Source organism: Oryctolagus cuniculus, chromosome 8 (assembly GCF_964237555.1).
Source record: "Oryctolagus cuniculus chromosome 8, mOryCun1.1, whole genome shotgun sequence".
NCBI classification, from domain to species: domain Eukaryota; kingdom Metazoa; phylum Chordata; class Mammalia; order Lagomorpha; family Leporidae; genus Oryctolagus; species Oryctolagus cuniculus.
Genome location: NC_091439.1, coordinates 143217273 through 143226497, shown reverse-complemented (window position 1 = coordinate 143226497; position 9225 = coordinate 143217273).

Sequence of the window (9225 nt, the reverse complement as noted above, 5' to 3'; positions counted from 1 at the left end):
ACAAGGAAAAGCCCAGGACCAGGAGGATTCACTGCTGAATTCTACCAGACATTTAAAGAAGAACTAACTCCAATTCTTCTCAAACTATTCAGAACAATCAAAAAAGAGGGAATCCTCCCAAATTCTCTCTATGAAGCCATCATCACCTTAATTCCAAATCCGGAAAAAGATGCAGCACTGAAAGAGAATTACAGACCAATATCCTTGATGAACATAGATGCAAAAATCCTCAATAAAATTCTGGCCAATAGAATGCAACAACACATCAGAAAGATCATCCACCCAGACCAAGTTGGATTTATCCCTCACATGCAGGGATAAATGCATGTAGACACATGCAGGTAGATTTCTGAATGTGAGCCATTCTAACTGGGGTGAGGTGGAACCTCATTGTGGTTTGATTTGCATTTCCCTGATTGCTAGTGATCTTGAACATTTTTTCATGTGTGTCTGTTGGTCATTTGGATTTCCTCTTTTGAAAAATGTCTATTGAGGTCCTTGGCCAATCTCTTAAGTGGGTTGTTTATTTTGATGTTGTGGAGTTTCTTGATTTCTTTGTAGATTCTGGTTATCAACCCTTTATCTGTTGCATAATTTGCAAATATTTTTTTCCCATTCTGTTGGTTGCCTCTTTACTTTCCTGACTGTTTCTTTTGCAGTACAGAAATTCTCAATTTGATGCAATCCCAATAGTTGATTTTGGCTTTGACTGCCTGTGCCTCCCGGGTCTTTTCCAGAAATTCTTTGCCTGTGCCAATATCTTGCATGGTTTTTCCAATGCTTTCTAATAATTTGATGGTGTCAGGTCATAGATTTAAGTCTTTAATCCATGTTGAGTGGATTTTTGTGTAAGGTGTAAGGTAGGGGTCTTGCTTCATGATTCTGCACGTGGAAATCCAATTTTCCCAGCACCATTTATTCAATAGACTGTCCTTACTCCAGGAATTGGTTTTGAATCCTTGATCAAATATGAGTTGACTGTAGATGTTTGGATTGATTTCTAGTGTTTCTATTCCGTTCCATTGGTCTATCCATCTGTTTCTGTCCCAGTACCATGCTGTTTTGATTACAACTGCCCTGTAGTATGCCTTGAAATATGGTATTGTGATGCCTCCAGCTTTGTTTTTGTTGTACAAGATGTCTCCTGTGTCTCCATATGGATTTCTGCATAATTTTTTCCAGATCTGAGAAGAAGGTCTTCGGTATCTTGATTGGCATTGCATTGAATCTATAAATTGTTTTTGGAGAATGAACATTTTGATGATATTGATTCTTCCAATCCATGAACATGGAAGATTTTTCCATTTCTTGGTATCCTCTTCTATTTCTTTCTTTAAGGTTTTTTTGTAATTTTCATCGTAGAGATCCTTAACCTCCTTGGTTAAGTTTATTCCAAGTTATTTGATTGTTTTTGTAACTATTGTGAATGGGATTGATCTTAGAAGTTCCTCCTCAGCCATGGCATTGCCTGTGTATACAAAGGCTGTTGATTTTTGTGCATTGATTTTATACCCTGCTACTTTGCCAAAATCTTCTATGAGTTCCAATAATCTCTTAGTAGAGTTCTTTGGGTCCCCTAAATAAAGAATCATATCATCTGCAAAGAGGGATAGTTTGAGTTCTTCCTTCCCTATTTGTATCCCTTTAATTTCTTTTTCTTGCCTCATAGGTCTGGCTAAAACTTCCAGAACTATATTGAATAGCAGTGGTGTGAGTGGTCATCCCTGCCAGATCTCAGTGGAAATGCTTCCAGCTTTTCCCCATTCAATAGGATGTTGGCCATGGGTTTTTTATAGATTGCTTTGATTGTATTGAGGAATGTTCCTTCCAAACCCAGTTTGCTTAGAGTTTTCATCATGAACGGGTGTTGTATTTTATCAAATGCTTTCTCGGCGTCTATTGAGATAATCATATAGCTTTTCTTTTGCAGTCTGTTAATGTGGTGTATCACATTGATTGTTTTGCGCACATTAAACCATCCCTGCATACCAGGGATAAATCCCACTTGGTCTGGGTGGATGATCTTTCTGATGTGTTGTTGCATTCTGTTCTAGTACCATTGGTTGAACTTTGTAATTAACACACAATTATTCTTAGGTGTTTAAATTTTAACTGAAAAGTGATCCCTGTTAGGAATTTTGAAAACAGTATGCTGAGTGAAATAAGCCAATCCCAAAGGGACCAATACCACTTGTTCTGCCTGATCGGTGACAACTAACTGAGCACCAAAAAGGGAACCTGTTAAAGTGAAATGAACACTATGAGAAATGGTGACTTGATCAGCCCTCACCGTGACTGTTGATGAGCAACTTAATACGTTATCCCTCTTAGTATTTTCTTTTTGTTTGTTCTACTTAATACTTTTGGTTGAATACTGTAATCAATACACAATTCTTTTTAAGTGCTGAAACTTTACTGAAAAGTGATCGCTGTTAAATATAAGAGTGGGAATAAGACAGGGAAGAGATGTGCAATTCGGGACATGCTCAAGCTGACTTACCTCAAACGGTAGAGTTAGAAACATACCAGGGGATTCCAATTCAATCCCATCAAGGTGGCATGTACCAATGCCATCTCACTAGTCCCAATGATCAATTTCTGTTCAAAATTGATCATAATGATAGGAAAAAGAACCAAAGGGATCATATAAACAAGAATAGTGTCTGCAAATACTAGCTGATAGAATCAAAAAGGGAGAGAATGATCCAACATGGGAAGTGAGATACACAGCAGACCCATAGAATGGCAGATGTCTGAAACAGAACTCTAGCCTCGGAATCAGCCCTTAAGGCATGCAGAGCTGGCTGAAAAGCCCATGAGAGTATTTCAGGCATGGAAAGCCAAGACACTCTGGCAAAACAAACAAACAAACAAACCTCCTAAATGAAAGATCTCTGCAAGTGAGATCCCAGTGGAAAGAAAGGGTCACCAAGAAGGAGGTACTTTTCTCTGAAGGGAGGAGAGAACTTCCACTTTGACCATGGCCTTGTCTAAATATGATCAGAGTCGGAGAACTCAGGAGGCTTCCATAGCCTTGGCAGCTCATGACAAGAGCCTAGGGTGATTACTGACGCCATAAACAAGAGTGTCAATTTGTTAAGTCAACAATAGGAGTCACTGTGCACTTACTCCTCATGTAGGATCTGTGTCCTTAGTGTGATGTACATTGTGATTTAATGCTATAATGAGTACTCAAACAGTATTTCTCACTTTATGTTTCTGTGTGGGAGCAAACTGTTGAAATCTATACTTAATGTATGCTAAACTGATCTTCTGCATATAAAGAGAATCAAAAATGAATCTTGAAGTGAATGGAAGGGGAGAGGGAGTTGGAAAGGGGAGGGTTCGGGTGGGAGGGATGTTATGGGGGGGAAGGCATTGAATTCCATAAGCTGTACTTTGGAAATTTATATTCATTAAATAAAAGTTAAAAAAAATTAAAATAAAAAGATAGATTCAATGCCCCCCCAAAAAATAGGAATGTTTTGGGAAAAAAGGCAGGGCAAAGTTAAAAAAATAAATAAATAAACTTCCCCTAAATCCAGCACACAATCTCATGGGTAGCTACTATCCATAAGCCTTATGTTGATCATCAAGCCAAATATTTTTAACTGCTACAATATACAATGGTCCTTGTTATGATGCAGTTACTTAGAAACTAGAAGACATAATCAGTGTCTATAAGAACAATCTAAATAAAAAAGTTAAATTCAGGGGCTGATGCTGTGGCACAGCAGGTTAACATCCTGGCCTGAAGTGTCGGCATCCCATATGGGCCCCTGTTGAAGACCTGGCTGCTCCACTTTCAATCCAGCTTTGCTCTATGGCCTGGAAAAGCAGTGAAAGTTGGCCCAAGTTGGGCCCCTGCACCTACATGGGAGACCCAGAGGAAGCTCCTGGCTGCTGGCTTCATATCAGCCCAGCTCTGGCCATTGTGGCCAATTGGGGATTGAACTATCAGATGGAAGACCTTTCTCTCTCTCTGCCTCTCCTCTCTCTGTGTATCTCTGATTTTCAAGTAAATAAATATTTTTTAAAAGGAATAGTAGTGGTCAATATTTATAAAAAAGTTAAATTAAAAAACTCATACAATTCAAAGCTAAATTTGCAATGCCTCAGTAATTCACAATTTATGTATTCACCAACCTTAGGTAACTAAAGCACAATTAAGCAGGAAAGAAGTGAAAAAAAATTTCCCTGGGGTGGGGAGTGGCACTATGGTGTAGTGGGTAAAGCTGCCACCTGCAGTGCCAGCATCCCATATGGGCATTGGTTCAAGTCCCGGATGCTCCACTTCTCCTACAGCTCTCTGCTATGGCCTGGGAAAGCAGCAGGAGATGGTCCAAGGCCTTGGGTCCCTGCACCCACATGGGAGATCCAGAAGAGGCTCCTCGCTCCTGGGTCCTGGCTCCTGGCTTCAGATTGACACAGCTCCAGCCATTGCAGCCAATTGGGAATGAACCAATAGGTGGAAGACCGTTCCCTCTCTTTCTTCCTCTCCTTCTCTCTCTGTGTAACTATTTCAAATAAATAAGTAAATCTTTAAAAAAAATTTCCTGGAATAACCAAAATGCACATTATAAAGTCCAAGTAAGTTGTCTAGCCACTGGCTCACCATCATGACTTCTAAAAAACTCACTCTGTCTTAGCTACTCTGATATGAGTGGATGGGCACAAAGCAGAAAAGAAAGCAATAGGTTTGAACAGTGAATAAATGGAAAGGGCTCCAACAACAATGCTGCAGAGCTCTGTGGCTCCTAACTGAATGTGATATGCAGGCCAGCGTCTCCTTAATTTCTGCCATGTCCTCAGTTGTCATAGGACCATAGAACTGAGCACAACAATCAGAGCTTTCAAGTCCAACATCCACAATTCACTTAGTGATAGTGGAGCACTGTAGCTTCGCTTCATGAGTACAACTAAACCTCCACACTTCATATGTCACCCTGTTTGGATCCACTGGAACTGGAGAGCATATGGGGTCAGAGGGAGTAGAGGAGCATGGTGTGTGAGTCTCGTGGTGGTGGTAGCTGTGCAGAGGGAGGGGTGGAGGAGGAGGAGAAGAGCAAGAGCCCCTAGCACAGTGGAAATGAGGAGCCAAGGATGAATGGAGACAGGGGTGACTTGTCTGCATTATGCCTGATACTCTCCTGTGTATAATTGATGCAACGTGGATAATGTGAATATCATGATTACCCTAAAGGCAATTTCAGGCCAGGTAGACAGATGACAGGACATAGATAATTAAAAACAATGTGACAAAAGCTGTAGGTGCACAATACGATCACCTACGTCATTTGTGGATGCCATGCCTATCAGGCAGGAACCATCAGGTTAAGGTCAGAATTTAAGGCTGACATTGTGGTGTAGAGGGTAACGTCACTCTCAGAAGTACCAGCATCCCATATGGGCACTGATTCAATTCCCAGCTGCTCCACTTCTGATCCAGCTCTCTGCTGTGGCCTGGGAAAGCAGATGGCACTAGTCCTTGGGCCCTGCACCCTCATGGGAAGACCTGGAGGAACCTCCTGGCTCCTGGCTTTTAAGCAGTGCAGCTCTGGCCATTGCAGCCAACTGGGGAGTGAAACAGCATATGGAAGACCTCTTTCTCTCTCTGTGTAACTCTGACATTCAAATAAATAAATAAATCTTTTTTTTAAAAAAAAGGGTCAGATCTCAGAGGTAGCAGAGCCCAGAAATGACACCATTGTATGAAATGAAAATAGGCAGCTGGTAGGTAGAAGCTTGGTAACTGAAGCTGGGATCAGCACATGGATCTTGACTGGCAGGCTGTCAAACCAATCAACAACCTGGACAAGGCTGGGATCTCCCAACTCCTATCCTAGTGCCCATGTCTTTGCAGAGAGGCATAACCAAGAAAGAGAAAATCATCTCTGGCCTTGGCTGAGGGGACTGTGGGAGCTCCCCACATTTGAAGCCAGAATCTTTTTAACTCTGAAATTCCCTCTTTCATAGGAGGCTTTTCTGGCTTTGTCTTCTTAGCATAAACCTCCCATAGCCCCACATCACAGGGCACATGTGAATGTGAATGGCTGAATGAACAGAATTTTCTCTTGAGGTATCATGTAAATGGAAGACTCATGAATATATTCTCACCTTATGGATGTACTTGAAGGTGAGAAAACTGAGGCAGGGGACTTTGGTGGGTGCCCAGCCACCCACCTCCTGAGTACATGCTCCTGGAACAATGACAAATACCCTAAGACCAGAATTGGACAGGCACTATCTTGATAGTGTAGAAAGCATTTGGGGAGGAAAAGCCCTGCCTCACTAGAGCCTATTGGTCAAAGGGTACAGCAGAAGACTTAGAGGCTTGCCACATCACACATCTGCACACAGAGTAGGATGATCACAGAAGGCCAGAAGACATGTTGTGAGTTGTGGCCTTGTGGTACTGGCTGTAGCTATTGAAACATCAGGGATGACTGGTGGGCCATGGTTTGAGCTAACCCTACCTCTGCCTGGCCAGCATTGCAGTGGAGCGAGTCTGCTCCTGGAGTGCCTGATGAGGCCAAGGGATGTGTGTAGACCTACAATCAGAGGAAGTATGAATCACTGGTCTCAAGGTTGGAAAGTTGCCATAACAACAATATTTTCAGAAGATGATGTGGCAGGGGTAGCCCTGCAAGGCAGGGTGGACTCCTGACTACATGTCCTTCCCCTTATGCTCCTCTGAACTTAGATGAGCCTGAGTTGAGTGCAACAACCTGGGTGGGTGATGCTGAGAGACCACCAGATGAGATTCTGGTTAAAGTATGCAGGTTGTGGGTCATAATGACAACCGTATGTGCAATGTTGGGTGCTGTCCCATGTGTTCACTCACATGCCTGATATGAGTGAGTGTCAAACAGAGGGAGAGTGGGCAATGAGATTTTCAAGAAGGACCTGTGAGCAAGTGAAGCAGGCTGATTTCTTACCTGGGGCTACTAGAGAAGAAGAAAGGTTTGCAGGCTAGAAAATGAGCAAAGAGACAGGAAAGACTGCATCTCTTTTGCCCCTTCCCCAAGATGCACACCCAAGGTTAACAATTGCCCTCCTCTTAAATCTGTATCAGAAAGTTCCTACCAAAGTCTGCTTTATTCTCACTTTGTCATACACAGTGATGGAGAAAGGACAAAAATCCTTATGTCCATGTTGACCTCTCACCTACACAACAAGCAGTCCCCTGTTTCTCTGTCTTGCTAATGCAGCCTCTCCTCCCCCACCCCTGCCTTGACCAGCCATGCCCTGCCTCAACTTTTGGGCACAACACTATATGAAAACTCTGCTATCAGCCTGAGATCTCCTCCACTCCTCCCAAGCTGTCTCCCTCTATCTCAGCGCTCAGCCTCAGAGTCCAGCCTCAGCCCAAACCCCTCCCAGCTCACACTGTGACCTCAAAGGACCTTTAAATCTAGCCCAAGCTCTTCTCTATCTCAGTAGCCCTGCTTTAGCTCAGACCTCCAAGCTCCTTCCCACCACTTTGTGCTATATAAAGCAGCAGTCTGTAAGACAGGGGGTTCTCTCTTTGCTGTGTTTGCTGGGAACTCTCTGCCATGCATTCACCTTGGAGTGAATCAACCTTCTGAATAAACCTGGTCTGCCTGTGGCTCCATGCTCTGTCTCCTCTTTCTTGGCACACAGCTTGTCTTGTTTTGTGGACTTGTGTGTAGAGATTCACGGTTACTGCCCCAATCCCCAAACATTTAAAAGCTAATTTATAAACATGGACTTGGAATGTAGCTCCATTAGTGTGTGTCTGTGATCTTAGAAGTTCTTTTGGCTGTTTTCATTGGGAGGTGACTGTCAGGAAATAAACTGCTAGGAAGAGATTGATGAGATTTCCTTTGAATTCTGTGGTGCTTCACTGAAACTTGGAACACTTTGGTGATCTAAGATGAAAAGCTCATTAACAATTCTTGCTCAAAGATTCTAAAAATAATCAGCTATCTAGATCATAGACCTGTATAAATGTTCTCTCGAACTTGAAATTTCTTTTCTTTTTTATTTGACAGGTAGAGTTATAGACAGTGAGAGAGAGAGAGAGACAGAGAGAATGGTCTTCCTTCTGTTGGTTCACTCCCCAAATGGCATCAATGGCCGGAGCTGCACCAATCTGAAGCCAGGAGCCAGGTGCTTCTTCCTGGTCTTCCATGCAGGTTCAGGGGCCCAAGCACTTGGGCCATCCTCCACTGCCCTCCCGGGCCACAGCAGAGCTGGACTGGAAGGGGAGCAGCTGGGACTAGAACCTGGTGCCCATAGGGGATGCCAGCACTGCAGACAGAGGATTAACCAAGTGAGCCATGGCGCTGGCCCATCCAACTTGAAATTTCTAAAGAAGACTTCACTTAAATGTTTTAGGATTGATGTTTTCAGAAAGGAAATACAAAGAGCTACCCTTTTTCTTTGACTTAGCTGAACTTAGCTGTGGGAAGGAAGGGGAATGTGGAACCCAGTGACTGGTGATGTCTGGAGACCTAAGCTCCTAACGGCTACACCCATGATTTCCTACAGCTTTTATTTCGGAGTGAAATCAGGTGAGAAACTCTAGTGTGCAAGCAAAGCATTCTGACAATCAATATGTTGTCCACAGTAGAGACTAGTACCTGAGGAGTCAATATAGTCATTTTTCAGCATGGTGATTGCCTTAGAGCCATGAGCTTCAGCCCCCTGGGTGTAAGAAATTCCCAATTTTTGGTCCCCCAAATCCAGAGAGGATTCCATACAGCTCATGACAAGAGAAGTTTTGACCAAACATGTGAAGCCCTTTTTGCATTCTTGACAGGATTTCTCAGGATCAAGGTTCTAAGCATTTTGACCTTGAGATTTCTAGCTGGACCCTTGGATATGTCAAAGGATATGCATCTCATCTTATAGAGGTAATAGCTACTTAGTCTATTTGGATTTTTGTGGGGAGCAACTCGGACTAGACTGTTACTGGAATTAAGACTTATTCTATGCATCTGCTCTCCCACAATATGGCGCTGGGAGAGGAGGAAACAGCTTCTACCCAGCTGCCTCTCACCAACTTGACAAGCTGTAGGAGCTGCTCCTGATTGGAGGAGAGCAGCGTACTCGGTGTGTGGGTAACAGAGTTGGGATTGGTGGAAGAGGACTATAAAGGAGGAGAGAGACAACATGCACCGGGAACATCTATCTGAAGGAACACCTGAGCAGCCCCCGAGAGAGCCGGCCGGCAGTGTGCCGCTCCCCCGTGGAAGTGGG